This window comes from Electrophorus electricus, unplaced genomic scaffold, assembly GCF_041902795.1.
Source record: "Electrophorus electricus isolate QZ-2024a unplaced genomic scaffold, ASM4190279v1 Scaffold101, whole genome shotgun sequence".
In the NCBI taxonomy this organism is placed as follows: Eukaryota; Metazoa; Chordata; class Actinopteri; order Gymnotiformes; family Gymnotidae; genus Electrophorus; species Electrophorus electricus.
Genome location: NW_027658383.1, coordinates 211,158 through 233,448, shown reverse-complemented (window position 1 = coordinate 233,448; position 22,291 = coordinate 211,158). Strand labels below are relative to the sequence as shown.

Below are 22,291 nucleotides of genomic sequence, written 5' to 3'. Positions count from 1 at the left end.
TATTCCTTATTCATCCAATTTATGTCACTTAGTCAGCCGATACAATTTAAAATGTATTAAGTCTAGCGATTTCCGACACGCCACACCTGCAGAGTTTCTATATATTTTCTCAAGCCAAAAATGCATTTGCACTCCCTGCATCTCATTTAACAAATTGCTATCCATGTGATTATTTTAGTCGCAAATCTATTCACTTGATTCTAAGTTATTTTGTTAGATTTAACTGCTTATTGATTATTGAATATTGATTTAGCCAGAACTTACTTGGGTAAATTAGATATTCAGTGTTCCAAAAATACTATTAACCGCCACTCGCTCTGGTTAAATTTCTTATCCTGTATATTTTAACTTTACTCTTCTCCTATTGCTGCTATTTTAAAATGTCCATCATATGTATGCTCGCTACTGCTTTAACTGTTACCAGTTTTATATACGATACCTCTATCATTTACTTTATATTTATTACTAAAACAATGTCTATATGTTTTGCATGCACGCATTTTATAATGAGATATTATTAATGACGTTTAGACAGATCTGTCTGCATATCCATTCACTTCCTTTGTTAAATGACCAAACCAAAATAATCTTAATTATAACCCAGAAAAAACTGTTATGCTGGTATGCGTCGTACAATACGTCATTGTTGATAATCTGTTAACTCGCGTTGGCCACATCAACACAAACAGTTTTTACAGACAAAACATTTAACACTTTTCTCTTAGTGCTGCTTTACTCACGAGATCTACTATTCTTCTCTTTATTCTTTTAATCTCTTTATTCTCTTTTTATTCTTTTATTATTTTATTCTCTTTATTCTCTTTTATTCTTTTATTCTCTTTATTCTGCACATTTTCTTTACTTCACTTGTTGTGGTCACATTTATACAGAAACAACTGGAACAAACATACCTGTTAACATTCATCTCTTCAGCGCTTTTTTTCTCTGGAGCTCTATTTATTTCTCTTTATTCTCTTTATTCACTGCACATTTTTCTTTATTTTATCTTTCTTTATTCAACTGTTTTTTTTTTCACTATTTCCCTTTACAGTAAGTTTTTGTGAAACTGTTTTCACTTTTACCGGTTGATTTTCTAACTGTTACTCCATTTTTTGTTATTTTATATTTTTAGCAGACAATTCGCACTCCTTCAATTCCCAGTCTGCACCCTTAAGACCCCCAAAACCTGACTACAAAGCTCTGTGGACCAGGTCTGAATACCATCTATGCAGAATGTTTTAACAGGGATTTAAGTACCTTTGGTAGTGCGCGTGTGGATTCAGACCCACAGAACAGTGCAGCTTTGGGTTGTCCGTCAGCTGGTGCTTTGTCCTGCTGACGGCGTGGGTCCGTTGCCAGTCAATCCAATTGATCCCTGTGGTACAGCCACCAATTAATGGTGTTCATAGATTTTCCTAAATTCAAGACTGTTTACTCAATACACATTAAATAGAAATAAAGATGCAGACTCTGGAATGAATTGAAGAGAAGAGCTGGTCCCGTCTTTATTCTGAGCTCAATGTTACAAACGAGGCATTGTCCGGAGAATGTCTAACAGTGTCAGGTGGGCATGACCTTTATATATTTTCTTCAAGGACACTTACATAACCATTTAAATTTTTTTATTGTAACGAATCTGCTGGCCTGAGTGCTGATGGGCATGGAGCAGGATGCACAGATTCCCTCGATGAAGTGACACGTTTATTAACAAAAGACACAAACAACAATAGTGGCACTCATATACAACATGAAGGAAATACATGACTCATACACGTAACAAAACACAGACTCTAGTAACATTGAACGAAGATTACATACGCATTTTACATTTAACAGCAGACTAACAATGACCAACACAGTACACACACTATCAGAGATTTAAATAGACAAAAGACACAAGACATTAAGCCCCATACAGGTGCATACAATTACAAAGGGCATGGTTACAAACATTAAACCCCCTGCACGCGGCAGGCCGTACCATGTGACTTGTGGGGGGTGGGGGCGTCCCGTGACATTTATAATACTTTTCCAGGTTTACACTATTATGTTCAAATCATACTTTATTCAATATATGCAAATTGATATTCAATACTTACACCAACTGGTTCTTGGTATCATTATGTTCAACCTAAACTACTTCTATTTTTTTTAAAAAGGCGATCTTATTTCCTACCGCCAGGTGCCCATATTGCTTCTTCTGGTGATCCTTTTTCATAGCACCAGATGCCCATATTCTTTCTTCCGGTGCTGGGCCGGGGTGTCCCATCCTTGAACCAAGGATCCCCCAACTGAGGCCCCTAGAGGCCTGTCAAAGAGGCCTTCTGAGGCTTTATGCTGAAGCCAACCATCCATATTCTTCTGCTTACAATATCATTTTATTACCTCACCCTGCACTGTGAAATACACATCCTTATATTCACAAAAGCACATGCTTTGGCTGGTAAAACATTTCTTATTAACACCAGTCTTGCTTGTCTTCCTAACTGGTTCAGTTCCTTCACTTTTAAGCTTCCCTAGTGTTATTATTACATATTTTAGTTTACTGTATCTAAATCACTACATAAGAGATTGTAGCCTGCACCCAGTAGTAGGAGGGATAAAACACAGACTATTTCTTTGTTGTGGTTTGTGTATATAAACATCTGATTTGTGAAAATGATTTAATTTCTTCTAATTAATAAACTGTTATAGTAGCTATAACCCTGATGTAGTGATGCACAATGTAGTGACATTTCACATGAGGAAAAAACATCAATAAAGGTATTTTTGAATGGATATAACTAAAAATTAATAATACATTTTCTTAAAATTATTACATAAGGATATATATATATAAAATCATAATCGAGAATCATCCATGAGTCTGAAGACATCTAGTTTTAATCACCCAGCTCTACTTATAATAGACAATAAAGGCTGAAGAGACTAACATTCCAGATGTAGTTTTATTTCAACAGTTATTTATTTTAATTACTACGAACAACAACAATGAAAGAGTGAATGTATGATGGTGCACAGACTGATGGGTGATAGAGGGGTGGAATATGAACATCGTAGAGAAAATAATGACAGGAGATCATTTTAATGTCAGAGTTGGTCAATGTTTGAATAAGTCTGGAAGTGGATACTTAGCCTGTACATGCACCTCCAGTTTTAAGTGATTTAAGTTTTCAAATGATTTGTACTTGATCACTTTAATACTAGTTATCAGAAATTGTACACATAGTACAATGATTCAGGAGTCACATTGATGTAAACACTTGGGACATGACAGTCATTCACATCCAGACTTATTTATCCCTCATTTAGGTTCTAGTTGAGCTCCTCTAATACAGAAGAACATGTCAAAAAAACCAAAATGACTTTTATTTTGCGGGTTTAGAATGTGTATTTTGATGCTGGAGATTCATTTTCAGTCATGCTCTACATATTCTGATTCACCAGGGTCTTGTCTAATAAATTGAACACTTGAGTATATACATGAAATTACCAAGTAGCTGCACAGCATTTTCTACTAAGTGTCCTAGACATCTAAATGCACACAAAGTCATCAGTCACTATACATTCAGTGTGCAATATTCTTTTTGCTAAAACATCACAACAATGCTCAATGTACAATGCACTTATTAAAAGACAATATTAAATTCTTCATTGTTATTATGTTAAATGATTATGCTGGGATAGTGCTGTAATACTGTAAAGAAATAGTATGCTTTCTCATGTATACTTACATTTTGTAGGAGGATTGTGAATATTTTCAGCAGTGAATGGAAATATCCAGTCCTTTGCAATGCAAACATTGAAGCTAATCCATGCTAGAAGCCACTGAACCGTCTCTCAGCTTCCATCTTATAACTGCACCCAAAGAACTCCACATAAACTTCAGCTAAAATAAGCCTGTTCCTTTCCATGATGTCCCTTAGTATTGGTAATCAAATTAAGTAAAAACAATATGGATTACTGTATCAGTTTTGCCAAACAGCATCACTCGCATGTGCTACACTTCATCTGGCTTAGAACACAAAGCAGTGCGCATATTTCAAACTCACGTAGTGGGTAAACAAATAAGGCAGGTGAGGTGTCTGCGTATTCATCTAAGCGTCCTCTATTTGTTGAAACAGCTGCCAATCACGCCGCTCGTGCTTGGACATTGGTTGTGAAGTCATTTGATAGCTTCGCCTCCCCTTCCCCCTTCACACCTTGGTGAGGATTGCTGTCACTCAAAGACATTAACTCTTCATTCTTCAAACAGAATCTGTGGACTCTAAGAAAGGAGGGTCTTGTCCCTTATTCACCCCTGCTACAGGAGTAACATCCATTTGCTTGCATATTTTGTTATTTTATGAATGAAAAGAACACGTGTTTTGTGCAAAGACGTGAGCAAGCAAATGAAGAGCTTTACTAGCATTCTAGATACTTTTTAAACATGCCAAGCAATTGCTTTGATGGTAATTAAATTAATAATAACAATAATAATAATAATAATATATTACGGGTCTACACAGTCACATTTACTAAACCAGACATACTTGGTCAGGCTTAAGCTTCCCTCCTGATATTATCACTTGTTTATTTTACTGTATCTAAATCACTACATAATAAATTGTAGCCTAAACCCAGTTGTAAGAGGGATAAAATAAACTATTTCCTCATTGTGGTTTCTAACTATGACTTGTGATCACTTTGATACTTATGATACTGAATTTAGCGTAGCAATAAACGTCCCTGATGTGTGAAAATTATTTAATTTCTACTCATTTAGCAAACTATTATAGTAGCTATAACTTTGAGACTGCAAAACCCTGATTTAGTGATGTAGAAGCATTTCACATGAGGAAAAACTATCAAGAGGTATTGTTGAATTTATTTTGATTTAGCTAAATTTATTTATTTTTCTTACATTGCTTTTATACTTGCACAGTTTTGTTGTACTTGCATAATTTTGAGTCTCTTAAGGATCTTTAAAAGAAATAAACTTGCTGACTTTTTGCAAGTTTGTCTTGACTGCTGCAGAATGCTATTATTTTTGGACATTCAAAATTCATTCTAATAAATAAATGTTGCATGGAATTGTCCAATTTTTAATTATTAGTATGTAAGGGTGTAAAAAAATTAAATCATAATGAAGAATCATCAATAAGTCTGAAAAAAATCTATACTCAGAATGTAGTTTTATTTCAACACTTATTTTATTTTAATTACTAAAAACAACAACAATGAAAGAGTGAATGTATGATGGTGCACAGACTGATGGATGATAGAGGGGTGGAATATGACCATCACAGAGAAAATAATCACAGGAGATCATTTTAATGTCAGTGTTGCTCAATGTTTGAATCGCCGTAGTGTTTTGAAAGCATCTTATTCATCTTATATGATTTCTCCACTTTTGGTTTCTTCAGCTTGTTCTTCATTTTGAGGTTTTGAGGATGGCAGAACTAAAGAAAAATAAATAAATCAATAATTTACAAATGTGCAAAAATCCAAAATAATCATATTATTCGTATGTGTCAATCAAAAAAACATAATTTAGTCCAATATGAAGTTCTTCCAGTAAATAGACTTAGCTAACAGCTAAATGAATTTCACTTCTTACTGGTGTGGTACTTATGAAAGATGCAAAAAGTGGTAAATAACTCCTACATCATCTCTTTCTCTGTCGTGGTTCTGTTCTTTAGAGACATCTGATGAAGATGTCAACAGTTTACTGGCCTCTTCTAGAGTTGTGTGAGTGACATTGATGATGTTTAAGAGGCTTCTGAGCAGGTTCTGGTCCACTGACTGAAACAGACATGAAGGATGAATATTCCCCACTCGCCCTCCGCTGGGCCTCTTTATCCTTCAATAATCCTCACAGTCAGTGACAAATGGTCCATTTGAAATAGGAAAATCAGCTCAGTGAAAATTATCCATGAAATGTGACGATTAACCAATTGAATCTGTGTGTCGCGTGCTTGGGCTCACGTGGACCTGCATGTGATGTCGGCCTTGGGTCTGCAGGCGTTGCTGGATCAGTTCGCTTGCATGACTGATCAGACCCCTCCCCTCACACATCTGTTCCAGCAGCGTGTCATAGATCTCACGTGGAACCAGGACGTGGAGGCCATGAACATGGGCCCTGGAGGAGAGGCAGGGCTGGGCAGGATCTGAGCAGCAGACCGACGCTTTGATCACTGATCTGAAGCTGCTCTTGCACACACTGCCACTGTCCCTCCCAGAATGGTCCTTCTTTACTGAAGCTACGAGAGCAAGATGAACAAGAGTGCATTAATGTGACATGATTACACAGCACAAAACAACAAAACAATGATGAGCAACGGTAAAGAGGTTATTAAAAGTATACCTTCCACACCTCCAGTCATTTCTGTAATGTGCATCTGTTTTCTGACAACCTTTCATTAAATGGTGCCACTTAAAACACCTTGCAGGTGTAACTGTACAAATTCTATTAAGTCATTATCTTTCTGCTGAAGTCATTTGTTACACCTTCATTAAATCATTACACTCACCACCATCTTCATCTACTCTCAAGTGGAAATGGAAGACATGATTTTTCAGGTTCCGCAAGAGAACATTTTTAGTAAATGAGGATAGCTTGGCTAATTCTGGATTGTGTCCTCGTGTTGTAGAACTGGTGTGTGCACCTCGCTCAGCACCCTGCAGATGTCTGTACAGGTCCTGGGTCCTCCTGATGGTCCCCAGCAGTGTTGGTTTCAGTTGATGAATCTGCAACATATGCTTCTCCACTGCTGATAAAACCACATCAGGAGCTTCTTATATTTTTGTCAACAGCATTTTTAATAGTTATAATGCAAACAATTATGTACAGGGTATTAAAATAAGAAAAATCTTTAGCAGCAGGTTACAAGGTTGTTATAGATATATGTTACATCTATATTTGGTTTTTCACTTTGAAAATAACTTAGCAAGAGTAGTTTGACAAAAATGAAAGACCCCATCAGTCCCACAGTGCAGAGTGTACCTTGGATCTGGTATGTAGGATGTGTAAAGGCCTCTGTGTATCTCAGGCGTTGTTTCAGGAGCTGACTTTCACTCACACTCTCCTGTAGCTGCCCAGACATGAGCTAAGATCATCACAGAGAGACAGAGTGTTACAAACCCCAGGAATCACGCTCAGCCCTGCACTGCCACGCCTACCTCTTCCCACAAATGCCTCCAATCTGGTTTACTGGAATACTAGCACACACCTGATCATTGTTTCTCTCATCACTGCTCCCTTACTTAAGCTCCCCTCCCTCACACTCACGTCATGAAGTATTGCCAACCTTATTTTGCATACCAAGTGGTTCAGTTATGGTTTTGTCTTTCTGGTTTTCGACTTCTGCCTCACCCCTGGACACCCCTGGACTCTGCCCCATGTTATGGACCTTGAATCAACAGGACTACGAATACATGCCTGACCCCTCTGATCTGTTTGATTTCACTAATAAAACCTCTTGCAATTGGATCCTCTTCCTTGTATGTGTGTGTGCAATCATAAACACAGAGAAACCAGTAGTTAGAAATAATGACTCCAAACAAGGATCAGAGCCCTTATACTGAAATAATCAGAAATGTCTTATGTTGGGTAAATGATATTATACATTTTATTGTCTAGGACAGCACTAGTTGCATCACTTCCCTTTGTGATGATTCTAAACCTTAGTTTAGCTCCTTAGTCTGAATATAAACATGAACAAAGTAAATAAACATCAAATTCAGAGTGTGAGATTCAATAGAGTCAATTCAACTTAAGGAACCATTCTTTGCATCCAGACTAAACCTAGTCTTAATCTTTAGAGTACCGGTCCATTATATCAGATGAGTTGTGAATCAGGTGTATTTTTAGTATGTTAAAAACACTAAACTCCGCCCTGCACCTGGTCTGACTGAATGAAATGTCGGGTTGCTACCTGGAGCTGCTGCTTTCTGTTCTCAAGCTGTAGAGTGAGTTTGCTCACATCAGCCTCCAGATTCTTCAGCTCTGACCTGCTCTCTGCTAGCGCAGCATCTTTCTCAGCTAGATCCTGGATGTAACCTTCCAGAATGTCATGCAGCCCCTGCTCACACACATCAACAATCACCCTCATAAATGCACACACCCCCTGCTGCAGTGTTACTCCCTGCTGACCCCCCTGGTGTGATGAGGAATATTGGTGCAGAGTCCTTCTCTTGCAGGGGTCAGAGTTCAGGCAGGGGTTAAATGAGGCTCTATAGGTCTTTTGTATTAAGAGCATATTTTTGGACGTCTGTTTTTACCTGTAGGTTGCGATGTGTTTGGAGACACCCACCTGAATCTGTTTCTCTTTGTCCATCAGGACCTGTTGGAGGTCGTTTTTACTGGCCTCATGATTGATTTTGGTCTCCTGCAGCTCAAAGTCTTTCAACTCCAACAAGTTCTTCAGATCCTAAATAGAGAGAGAGAGAATACATAGAGTACAAATATACTAAACATTTAGTACAAATGGATTTCCCTATATTAAAGTTTTTAGTGTCTTAAAGTAACAGTTTAATAAGCATACATGTATGCAGGAACATGCACCTGCACACACATACACACTCACACGTATGTCATCCTCTTTCAGGGTGGTGAGTGTGGAGTTGTGGGCGTGGCCAGGCTGGTGTGCACTGCTCTGATTGGTGCTCCTGTTCCTCAGCTGATTGATTATGGTGTTCTGAGCCTTGAGCTCCCCCTGCAGCTGTTCTATGTACCTGACAGCCATCACACACACACTCGATTAGGCTACATTTTATTTCACATGTTCATTTAGAGCTATGAGATGGACTCTCTGCACACAGATTCATCTTGGAATTACATTCCAATTACATGGAACTACATGGAGAAACTCCACTGAAATCACTGTGACATTAGAATGGTGTGTGCCAGCTCAGGACTAGGTACTATAATATAATTGTCTTTTGCTAAGAATAAAAAACAAAGCATTTCTAAGGATAATTTCTTCTATAATTAAAGTACAGCGATTTACTAGCTAAGGATTATTATTGTTTAATGAAGGCCCTAAGGTTTAACTTAAGTGGTCAGAAATTAGCATTTAAAATGGAAATATGTCAAATAATTTTGTTGTTTTGATGTGGTTGTCCTGGAGAAACAGCCCGAGTTTCTAACTGGGAAATCTTCCATGAACAATGTTTCTTATCAGAATTAAATATAGGCCTGTACCGACCTGTGCAGCTCTTCAAAAGTTTCCTTTGATTGGCTCTGATCCTCAGAGGGCGGGTCTTGTAATGTGTAGGCTTGTAGCTGGTTCTCTAGCTGTAGGCGGAGAGTCTTCTCTTGATGGAAAAGCGCTTCCATCTTCTCCAGTTCCTCTCTGCACCTGCTCAGCTCCTGACAGGTGGATGAAGAGCATTACGTGAAATGAAGAAATAATTCAATTCAAGAGACGTGTCTGGTCCTGCTACTGCAGTAGCAGTTAAAACTATTCTAAAAAGGAAGAGAATAAAGAGGCTTGGGCAGAATAATTTATGCATTTGAGAAGGTCAATTTATTGCCTTTTCAAGTTGTATTTAGATTTTTTAGCGCCCTCCCTTTATCTAGGTGCGGAGTGTGATTAACAAGTGTCCCCAGTCTCGTCCGCTCAATTAACCGGCTCTGATTACAAAAACTAGACTCGGGTCTCCTCACGTCTAAGTTTTGCTGCGTCGCCACTGGGAAACGCTCCTCTGCCGCGTTGTAAATCTGTTCTGTACAACTGCTGCACTTCTGCGAGCCGCCCTCATACTTGAGGAAGCATATACGCATGCGCAGGTTAAAGTTGTCCTTCTGCAGCTCGGATATCGTCTGGATTAAAAAAAAGAGCAAACAGATCGGATGGATGTTCAGACAGACAAATATTATTTGGCAGCTTGGCAGTAAAATTGCATACCTGCGTCATTTCTTTTAGTGTCCACGTTTTGTTCCTGGTCAACAATTTCCCATGTTGAGGAAAACTCATCATGTTTCTCTATTGATTTAATTTGGCCTTTCACGATCGTTCCTGAATCCAGGGGATACACGGATAATATAAAATATTTTAGATATTTCTATAATTAACGGCGCACTTAATTTAATGATATAATAAATAATGCAAGTAATATTGATACTATTGCTGAAAACTATTAGAATATGCAATAATTCTGGTCGGACTATACCTTGAAAATCACCTTGTCCTCCTTCAGAAAAGCATGTAGGTATTTAGTGTGTTGGAACGCTTTTAAATAACTTACACTTTCCTTAGGTTGTGATGTCATAATTACATTAATGCGTCTTAGTGGAACAGTTCACTGACGCAGTAACGCCAGCAGTGGCAATTTGACTTTAAGTGTCTGACTTTTATCAAGCAGTAAAACCATTGTCATGCCTCTGATAAACCTGATCAGGAAGGAGACGTAACGGAAACCACAAGGTGGTCAATTTCAGAGCTACAGATATTAGTGGTAAATAATGTGGCTAATGACTGAATTTGTACTCTACCAAAGTTGGTTACTAACACTAAATGGTAGCAGATTGGTAATTTTCCTTTATATAGCAGAGCATATTACTGTAAGTTCAAATCATATTATTTCTTTATCTATTTGAGCAAATTCCACAGTCATACATATTATACAGTATAAGAACAATATGTGTTAAATACATTCATATTTTTGTTTTGTGAAATGGCACATAATATTATGTATATGAATGTGCCGCAATTATTTTAAAGTTCTAACTGTTTTATAATAACATTTGTATCATGATCATGAATGACTTTCCTTTTCATTCACAGTTAATAATAATGAAATTAAAGAATTGTGTTCTTGTGCGCAAGAACACAAAAACATTCGCGAGCGTACAGTATGTGTTTGTGTGTGCAGAAGAGCAAGTTTGTGTAAGAGCAGGATATATCTAAACACGTGCAAGCAGTTTTGTAGCAGAGCAAAGTAAATGTAAGCGAGAGCAGAGCAAATATGAGTGCGCACATGTAGATTTTGCATGCGAGCAAAGGAGATCCGTGAATGCTGCGAGTTACACGTCAATACTGTGTGAAAAAAACAAAAAACAAAACAGATGTTTGATTTTGCGCTTTTTCCAATTAATGCAGATTATGTCCCTTGTCGTGTTTTGACCTTTTATTCAGAATTTTTGTCTGAAGTCCCTTAAAACATTCACTTATGTCTACAGCTCCATCATAACCTTGACCTTAGATGTTACCTACTAGTAAATAGATCTGCCTGATTAACGTCTTTGGGTCGTCTTCTTCTCAGATACATGTCTTGGCACAAACTAAACGTTCACATACTGTCTTATACCACTACATCACTGGGCATATGCTCTGGACATGGCGATCAGCAGAGGAGAGACCCAAGATACCATTTTAAAATGGTTAATTCAAACACTCAAAATGGTTTGAACTGTCATCTCAGGCGAGTGTATGCTAGAAACGAAACTTAATGACAAAAAATAGTCATTTTATATAGAGTTTGTGAGCACAGAATAGGTATTACACACAAACTAATAACCTGTCTCTCTCTCTCTGTGTGTGTGTGTGTGTGTGTGTGTGTGTGTGTGTGTGTGTGTGTGTGTGTGTGTGTGTGTGTGTGTGATTGTGTGTGTGTGTGTGTGTGTGTGTGTGTGTGTGTGTGTGAGTGTGTGTGTGAAAACCTAAGTAAACGTCTGCTCAGAACAGCTGTGCTGTATAAGCTCCATGACAAATAAAATTCTCCCACAGTCAAAATCCACTGGTAATTTACTGTCACTGTTCTACGCTATTCTGTGTTATTTAAATACAGTTCTATACTGTAGCTCTGATTTCTCTCTCCCGCAGAAGGTTGGATAAAGTGTTGTGACTGGTCACAGCAGTCCGGCCCCTAAAAAACAATTATCCTTGACAAAACCGGTTCAGTCCGGTTTAACGCGAAAGTGAAATTTTTGTGCTCCATTTTAAGAAGCGGAATACAAATATCTTTAGAAAACAAAGCCGTTGAGTATCTGAATCTGAGCTGTCAATCAAGAATTATATGAACTTATATTACTCAAAGAACAAGTTCTTAAATTTAATATTAACAGAATTGAATTTTAACAAGGTTAATGTCTGAAAACGTAAAGCTTTTAGCCGCTATTCTGTTACAGTAGGTGTCTTCGTTTACGCGAAATACAGCAATAGAACTGAGGTCGTCTGATTCAGAATAACCAAACTAAAGTCGTTCTAGGCTCATCTAAGAAATTGTTCCGAATCAACATGTTTACATGAACTGTATAAAAAGTACTAATAAACGCACTATATACTTCATATATTTCTATTTTGTCCTCTCCGCAGAAACAAACTGCGCAAATAGAACAGGCGTCGTACTGCAGGAAGTGTCACAAATGTCTCGGACTGTGAGCCAGTAGATCTAACAGTAAGTGTTTAGGTGTCCAACTAGATGTAGACTAGTTGTTTTATCAGGCTAAGACCGTGCTGTTTACACGATCATGTCGTAATTAGACTGACAGTGTGAGGTTAGTATTGTACCAATAGTGTGCATGTCAGTGTAACTAAAGAAGTAATATTTATAATATTTATTAGTAATATTATTAAGTGATATTTCGACACTGTTTCTTTGTATGACAGTGATTGAGTTAGTCTGTGACCCACTATGCACTTATAGAACACATTTTTCCTGCCTCTGTCTTCTTTTCCACTTTGCAGTGATACTGTTCACTACACCCACGTTTTTGAGTTTGTTTTAGTGCTGTAAGATTACAGTTTAAACTTTATGCATTATTTGCTCATTTTAATAAACTATATTTTGTACTTATAAAGTTAGTAAAGGTGCCTGTCTACACCAAAGCTCTTCAAAAACATGAATGACTGTTTCTCTTCTGAGAACATTAAGCGAGAAAATACTGTAATGTTTCGCTTATAGGCACATTCCGAGCTAAAGCGTGAATGTCTTGGTCGTGCTTCGTTAAAGCGCGTGAATGTCTTGATCGTGATTGATTAAAGCGCGTGAATGTCTTGGTCGTGACTCGTTAAACGGAGATCTTGGCTGCAGTTCGGACTGTGAACCAGTAGATCTGACAGAACGTGTTTACACGTCCAACTCGGCTACGTGTTTTGAACTGGCTAAGACAGTGATTTTATACGATCGTGTGTTAGTTCAACTAACAGTGTCAGACTAGTATTGTACCAACGGTGCGCATGTAAATCTAGCTAATAATTTATGAAGTTCTGCGCTGTTTATTTGTGTGACAGTGATTTGGAGTATGCACTTATTATAAAAACACATCTTTACTGCCCTCTTTTGCAGTTTAGCCAGGGCTTTAGCCTGGTAGTGATCTTGACACTAACCTCTCTGTGATCACATGAGGATGTTTACATTTGCATTTATAAAATTTAGCAGACACTCTTATCCTGAGCGACTTACAAAGGTGCTTTATTTATGTTTTTTGTAGCGACACAACAAATCACTTCTGTAAGTCTCTCTGGACAAGGGTGTCTGCCATATGCAGTAAATGTAAATATTGTAATTGGATATGTGTTCTGATTATTAATCTGCATGTGCGTGTTTGCAGGTGTACAGCTATAATCTGTAGGAGGAGACATGACCTCCAAAATACGTGTCTCTGGGGAACAGCACACACAGAAAAGAGACAGGTGAGAGAACATAAATAAACATACTTGCAGTGCATAGGTTTGTGCACTTATTTACTTGGGATATCTGAATAAATCTATATTTATTGCATTTAGTAGATGTTCTTAGCCACACAGACCTCTTAAAAGTGCTTTGATATCCATTCACAAAACCCTTGAATAGTACCAGCAGGTAACAATCTTAAATCAGATACTGCCAGAAACAGTTGTCTCTACTGAGACAGAGACACAATGCATAATACAAAGATGAAAGATAAGTATAAACTTCAGAAAGTTTAAGACCAGCTTAATGTAATGTAAAGTTGCTCTCTGGTATAACTCTGGTCAACTTGAAGATCACTTAGTAAATAACAAGAAACATAATAATGAATTTAGTGTTTTCAACATCTTTGTATGAATTCTTTAAAAAACATTCAATAAAAATCGCAACGATAGACATAAATACATATTAATTTATATTTGCACCATTTATACACACATTAGTATTTTGGCCTTAAAATAATATATTTTTAATTGTGTATGTTAGTCTGATTCAGGGTAAGAGATCAGACTCCCCGGAACCCAGCAGTGTATCCATGAAGAGTGACCAGTCAATGGACATTCCATTACAGTTCAGAGAGGGAGTGTATCCTACTGAACTCAGGTAAGGATGACGTAGGGAATGTGACTGTTCTACTGAGCTCAGGTAAGAGTGAGTCCTCCGCTTACACTTCAGAGAGGGAGTGTATCCTTCTGAGCTCAGGTAAAGATGATGTAGGGAATGTGACTGTTCTCCAGAGCTCAGGTAAGATGGAGTCCTCTACTTACACTTCAGAGAGGGAACGTGTTCTGATGAGAGGTGATGGTCTTGATAGACCATCGATAGAGATAAATACATATTAATTTATATTTGCACCATTTATACACACATTAGTATTTTGGCATTACAACAATATGTTTTTAATTGTGTATGTTAGTCTGATGCAGGGTAAGAGATCAGACTCCCCGGAACCCAGCTGTGTGTCCATGAAGAGTGACAAGTCGATGGACCCTAAACGTCAGTTCAGAGAGGGAGTGTGTCCTACTGAGCTCAGGTAAGGATGATGTAGGGAATGTGATTGTTCTACTGAGCTCAGGTAAGGATGATGTAGGGAATGTGACTGTTCTACTGAGCTCAGGTAAGGATGATGTAGGGAATGTGATTGTTCTACTGAGCTGAGGTAAGCATGATTTAGGGAATGTGACTGTTCTACTGAGCTCAGGTAAGGATGATGTAGGGAATGTGACTGTTCTACTGAGCTCAGGTTAGGATGATGTAGGGAATGTGACTGTTCTCCTGAGCTCAGGTAAGATGGAGTCCTCCACTTACACTTCAGAGAGGGAGAGTGTTCTGATGAGAGTTGATGATCTCCTGGTTTAGGACAGTGTTCCTCACTCCCAATCCCACCTGATCAAACTCACTCAGCTCATTATGAAGCCCTTCATGAGCTCCATCAGTTCATCCATAGTTTTAGTTTTGAGGCCATGACACTAAAATATCTGCCCCTACAGAGACCAATCTTAACTTATGGATAGAGAGAAGACCTGCATCAGAAGACCTAAGTGTATGGGTGGAGCAGTATGGATGTAGGAGTTCAGCTAAGTAGGGAGGTGCAAGACCATGCAGAGCTTTGAATGTAAGCAGGACGAGTTTATACTGAATGTGTTGAGGGACAGGGAGCCAGTGTAACTGATGTAGAATCGGGGTGTTGTGGGCTGACATTTTTTAACATCTAAGAGAATTCTGGGATGTAAATGAAGAGAGAGTTGCAGTAATCAAGATGGGATGTGATGAAAGCATGAACCAGAGTTTCAGCACCTTGTCTGGAGAGCATGGGCCTAAGTCTACTGATATTGTGACTGTAAAAAAAAAGGCATTTTTAACCATTGACATGATGTGGGGTTGAAAGAGTAAGGAGTACACCAAAGTTCCAAAATGCAGTTGATGATTTGACCAAGACCCATCTAGACTGAGTTTAAAATCAGTTAATTTAGCGATTATGGATTTAGAACCAATAACTAAAATTTTATTTTGTAAGGATTTAACTCTAGGAAGTTTATGTTCATCCACTGTTTGAGATCTTTGATACAAGAGAGTAAAGCAGGAAGTGGTAAGGTAGTGTTACCTTTGGTGTTACTATAAATCTGAGTGTCATCAGCATAACAGTGGAAACGGAGACCATGCCTGCGGATAATCTGACCAAGGGGCAACATATCGATTAAATAGGAGAGGACCAGGCACCGATCCCTAGAGAACATCTTGGGTAACGATAACAGTGTGTGATTTGTGTTTACCAAGTGTGACAAAATGTGATCTATTAGAGATATAGGAGATAAACCATTCAAGAACTGTATTAGTAATCCCAATGTCTGAGAGGCAGCTGATAAGTATGTTATGGTTTAATTGTGTCAAACACAGCACTTCTATCTAGAAGATCTAGAAGGAGGAGAACACACAGGGCACCAGAGTCAGTAGAGAGAAGGGGATCATTGAAACCATGTAACAGGGCTCTCTCAGTGTTGTGCATAGTATGGAAGTCAGATTGGAAAGGTTCAAATAGATCCTGAGTATTTAAGAAAGATTGCAGTTGAGAGGCTGGAACCCTGATTAGACAGGGGAGATTGGAAATGGGTCAGTAATTATCAAGTAGTGCAGCATTTAGTCCTGTTTTATAAAGAATGGCAGTTAAAGCTGAGGTTTTGAGAGCTGTAGGGACAGAATCCGAAGGGAAGTATTAATGAGAAGACATGGGAGAAATAGCAGAAGAACACTTAAGAAGAGGAGTTGGGGCAGGATCAAGCTGTAGGTAGATGAGCTGGATTTAGTTACAGTAGTAATGCTGTTACTGAACATTGCTGAGCTCCTCTTTTAATGACAAGACAAAAACAAACTCTCTAAATTACAGTTTAAGTTTCAAGTTTGGTTTATTTGTCATGTACATAGATAACTCGCAGTGAAATGGTTTGAGAGTGCTCTGTCCAAACTGAGGGAAAAAAACAGGGGTACATAAGGAAATATCTCTCTCTCTCTCTCTCTCTCTCTCTCTCTCTCTCTCTCTCTCTATATATATATATATATATATATATATATATATATATATATATATATATATATATAAAACAATGTATGTACAATATATGTATAATATGTTTATCAGGCTTTGCCAGACATGTAGCACAAATGTTTAGTCCGTGGATCAGTGTGTGTTTACATGTGCACATAGTCTGGCTAATATTATTCTAGAACACATGTTTTAATCAGCCTAAGCTTAGGTCAACTAAGACACTATGTCACACTATAACAATCAGACTGTAATATTAACATGATCATATCTAAGTAAGACAGTTGTAGACTAATATAAGATCATGGGTGTACATGTAAACATAGATAGTGAGGGGTTAACACTTGTGTAACAGTTGATTAATCTGCTTGTATTATTCCTAGAAATACAAAAATCTTGGTGTTATCTTTGATCCAGAGCTCAGATTTGATCAGCAAATCAATTCTGTTATTAGGAATAATTTTTACAAGTTCAGAGAAATTTCCCAAAATCAAATTCTTTGTTCATGCTTAGGAACAAGTCATCTACTCACTGGCACTCAGAGTTGTTCAGATCAGCTGTTGGCTGTTCTAAAATCTCGGCTGAAGCTGAAGTGTGACTGTGTCTGTTCCACAGTCTTGACTGAAGCTGAAGTGTGACTGTGTCTGTTCTACATTCTCGACTGAAGCTGAAGTGTGACTGTGTCTGTTCTACAGTCTCGACTGAAGCTGAAGTGTGACTGTATCTGTTCCACAGTCTCGACTGAAGCTGAAGTGTGACTGTGTCTGTTCCACAGTCTCGACTGAAGCTGAAGTGTGACTGTGTCTGTTCAGTTGCAGCACTGAGGCTGTGGAACAGTCCTTCTCTGAATATCAGCTCTGCTCCCTCTTGTGCAGATTTCAAACACTTCTTTTTACTCTGACATTTTCATTTCTCTGTCCATGTTTATGTTTGATGGCACATTTCCTTTTGTTTTACATTTCACAGGTTTTTGTTAAGATATTTTTCCTAACTTTCCACAGCACTTTGATCATTGCTGTTGTGGTAAATGTGCTCTATAAATAAAATGTAATTATTTTCTAACAAATCATCTTGTAAAGGAGCCCTTTTGTCTGTTTTGCTTTCCCGTGTCCTTTGTTTATTGTTGCATCTGTGTGTTGTCCTTCTCCCTGCTCCTCCCACCATTCCTGCCACTCCCCAGCCTAACTCCACCCACCATTCCTGCCAAAGCCCCAGCCTAACTCCTCCCACCATTCCGGCCACTTTCCAGCCTAACTCCTCCCACCATTCCTGCCACATCCCAGCCTAACTCCACCCACCATTCCTGCCACTCCCCAGCCTAATTCCACCTACCATTCCTGCCACTCTCCAGCCTAACTCCACCCACCATTCCTGCCAATCCCCAGCCTAACTCCTCCCACCATTCCTGCCACTCCCCAGCCTAACTCCTCCCACCATTCCTGCCACTCCCCAGCCTAACTCCTCCCACCATTCCTGCCACTTTCCAGCCTAATTCCACCCACCATTCCTGCCACTTTCTGACCTAACTCCACCTGCCATTTCAGCCACTTGTCCTTAGTCTCTGCATTGTTCTCTTCCCAGATTCCTCCATGTATATACTTCTCCTGTTTCCTGTCTTCCTGTTCTTGTTTGTTGACCTTTGTTTTCTTGTGGCTGAGTGTGTTTAGCACATTTGCTTTACTTTCACTTTCTATTAAATGCCTTTTTGAGTTTCTACACTCACACCTGCATCCTGATCCTTTCTGCTGCCGCACACCAGGCAGCATCACAGATCTATTATGAAATGCAGAAACACAAGTGTTGATAATATATAATCTTGTATAATATCTACTTGTCTGTATAATCATGTGTTGTGCAGGTATGAATGTGCTACATATTCCTCCATAAAGGTCTGTTGTGTTTGTCCACAGTGTACAAAGAGAAAAAGCAGAACTCACCTACAGAAAACAATTGGAGTCCATATTCAAGGTATGTAAGTGTGGGGGTGATTTCTAGTATATTTGGGTTTTAGGATGTAACAGAAGTAATAAGATTACTTTTTCCATTAAGTGATGAGTACAGTAATCCCATTACAATTTTAGATAAGTGATGAGTAATGCATTACTTTTTTTAAGTAACTACCCAAACACTGCCAGAATGTTCTCCATCATGAAACAAAATCATGTAGTGATCTCTCTCTGTAACATGGTGGTGTTTTTTTGATTGTCTGTTGCTGTTTATTCCTAACCAGGAGCTGGAGCACAAAGTCGTCTCTCTGGTGAAGAAGGAGCTGAAGAAGTTTAAGAAGCTGCTGAGTCCAGATTACCCAGCATGCTCTGAGAGAGAGATGGAGGATGAGGAGGATCAGAGCAGTGCCAGAGAGGGGGCGCTGAAGATCACACTGCATGTGCTGGGGAACATGAACCAGACAGACCTCGCTAACACACTACAGACCAGTAAGAGCTCTGGATCATGGCTTTATGATGACAGTATCACTATAACTAAATTTTGTCCTCTGTGTTTGTGCAAAGTGTTTCATGGTTTTGATAAATGGTTTTGATAAACTTCAACATCAAAGATAACAAGAAAATAAAATATTTGTGATCATGTTCTTCTGTTTATTAGAGCTATTCTCTGAATATCAACGAAATCTCAAACACAAACTAATGGATACATTTAAAAGAATTAATGAAGGAATTTCCCAACAAGGAAGCTCAACTCTTCTGAATGAGATCTACACAGAGCTCTACATCACAGAGGGAGGGAGTGGGGAGGTCAATAATGAACACGAGGTGAGACAGATTGAGACAGCATCCAGGAGACCAGCAACACAGGAGACACCCATCAAATGCAATGACCTCTTTAAAGACAAACCCATCAGAAGAGTGCTGACTAAAGGAGTTGCTGGAATTGGGAAAACGGTCTCTGTTCAGAAGTTCATTCTGGACTGGGCTGAAGGAAGAGCAAATCAGGACGTCCTCTTCATATTTCCACTTCCTTTTAGGGAGCTGAATTTGATGAAGGAGAAAATGTTCAGTCTGATGGATCTGCTTCATCACTTTTTCCCAGAAACAAAACAATTACAATTAATACACTGTGATGCTTACAAAGTCATTTTCATCTTTGATGGTCTGGATGAGTGTCGACTTCCTCTAGATTTCCAGAACAATGAGAACTTGTGGAATGTAACAGAGTCGACCTCGGTGTATGTGCTGCTGACAAACCTCATCAAGGGGAATCTGCTTCCCTCTGCTCTCTTCTGGATAACCTCTCGACCTGCAGCAGCCAATCAGATCCCTCCTGAGTGTGTTGATCAGGTAACAGAGGTACGAGGGTTCAGTGACCCTCAGAAAGAGGAGTACTTCAGGAAGAGAATCAGTGATCAGAGCCTGGCCAACAAAATCATCACACACATGAAGTCATCAAGAAGCCTCTACATCATGTGTCACATTCCAGTCTTCTGTTGGATTGCAGCCACTGTTCTAGAGAGAATGTTGGGTGAAGCAGAGAGTGGAGAGATCTCCAAGACTCTGACTCAAATGTTCACACACTTTCTGATCTTTCAGATCAAACACAAGGATAGAAAGTACCATGGAAACACTGACACTGATCCTCAACAGACTAAAAAGACAATTCTGGCACTGGGAAAACTGGCTTTCCAACAGCTGGAAAAGGGCAACCTGATCTTCTATGAGGAAGACCTAAGAGAGTGTGGCATTGATGTCAAAGTAGTGTCACTGTACTCAGGAGTGTGTACCCAAATCTTCAGAGAGGAGTCTGGGCTTCACCTGGGGAAGGTGTTCAGCTTTGTGCATCTGAGCATTCAGGAGTTTCTGGCTGCTTTATATGCATATCTCTCCTTCATCTCCAAAAAGAAAAAATGTGTTGAAACAGCAAAAGAAAGGTCTCTTTAAAAGATCAACCATGTCTGACTTCCTTATGAATGCAGTGGACAAGGCCTTACAGAGTGAGAACGAACATCTGGACCTTTTCCTCCGCTTCCTTCTGGGTCTGTCACTGGAGTCCAATCAGACTCTCTTACAAGGCCTACTGACACAGAGGAAAAGAAGCTCTCACAGCAAAGAGGAAACAATCAACTACATCAAGGAGAAGATCAGGGAGAATCCCTCTCCAGAGAAATCCATCAATCTGTTCCACTGTCTGAATGAACTAAAGGATCATTCTCTAGTACAGGAAGTCCAGACATACCTAAGCAGAGGAGGTGACCATTGTCTCCATGGAGCCAGTCTCTCTCCAGCTCAGTGGTCAGCTCTGGTGTTTGTGTTGCTGAACTCAGAAGAGGAGCTGGATGAGTTTGACCTGAGTAAATATGACCCATCAGAGGAATGTCTACTGAGACTGCTTCCAGTGGTCACAGCATCCAGAAAAGCTGTGTGAGTATTTTCATTCATAAACTCATTACTGCACTGGTGTTAGTACATCATGATCTCCATCATAAGGTACTTTTGTTAATTTGTAAGTGTTTCCTAAACCCCTTTGTAACTAATGTATCATGTACCCTAATTACTATTTAAGGTGTTAGCTGAACCACTCATTAATCCTAAAGAATTTACACACACACACACACACACACACACACACACGCACACACACACACACACACCTCTCTTTTACCCACATTAACATTCTCTTTCACATTTTCACAGCCAGTTATGGAAACAGATGCAGGCCAAGATGTAACATGTGTAAAACATAATAAATTTACCTGAATTAATTATAATTACAAAGATATTAGAGTAAATTCTGTTGTGTAGCCCAGTGTAGGTGAGAATGTGTAACTAACTTTAGAAAATTACTCATCTGAGTTGTATTTCTGAGCTGGTGTATGCAAAGTAGTCTTGTTTTTTTTCCCACTTTTCCTGAACATGTTTCTGTTTCTGTGTGTCTGCCCTTTTTACCAAAGTCTGCTGTTTGGTCTTCCTAGTGCTGACCTTTGCCTGTTAACACTGTTTGCTTTTTGGACTGTGGACTGGTTGTTGTTCCTCGTATTTAAATGAGACTTTTTCCCATTTTATACAAACCAGCGCTGGACTCTGCTCCTGCCCTCCCGCTGACAGTGAGAACAAAGATGAGCACAGCAGTGGGGGGAGATGAGAACAAAACTACATAGACCAGAGTTTGGACTACAACTCAGAATAATGGGTTCAGTCTTCTGTATATGACCCATAATAGTCCACATATTCAAACCAGCTGATGGACAAACCTGAAAACATAAATACCTGTTGTGACGGTGGCGGCACAGAGGAAGCGAAAGGCAAGGTTGAGCCAAAGTGCTTTTTATTCTGCATTGTCAATACGTGAAAAACCACAACAAATAATCAACGATACTCAGTCCTAACACTCTGTGTAGCGATGTACAGGGTGGAAGTGAGTAGTCCGGCGTTCCACTAATATGCAGCGCTTTCTCTCAGGACCTGTGAGTTTAAATAGAGAGAGAGAACACGGGACAAGTGAAGGTGATTAGTAGGCAGGGGACTGGGAACAAGGCAGGGATGTAGTGCGCTCCCTAGCAGGAGTGGGCGTGTCCCTCCTTCTGGATGCCCGGCCAACCGTGACACCTGGCAAATATAAGCAATCCCTTAAAACTGTTTAAAA

At 39.1% G+C, this 22,291-nt stretch overlaps 1 protein-coding gene and 1 pseudogene across 1 annotated transcript in view; both read left to right on the top strand.

Annotated features, from left to right (window-relative positions):
* Nucleotides 1–22,291, top strand: part of LOC145653983 (ribonuclease inhibitor-like) — a gene marked incomplete at its 5' end in the record, with an annotated part of 52,093 nt that overhangs the window by 23,841 nt on the left and 5,961 nt on the right. The gene's annotated exons all lie outside the window — the stretch shown is intronic.
* Nucleotides 11,840–22,084, top strand: LOC145653985 (NLR family CARD domain-containing protein 3-like; annotated as a pseudogene).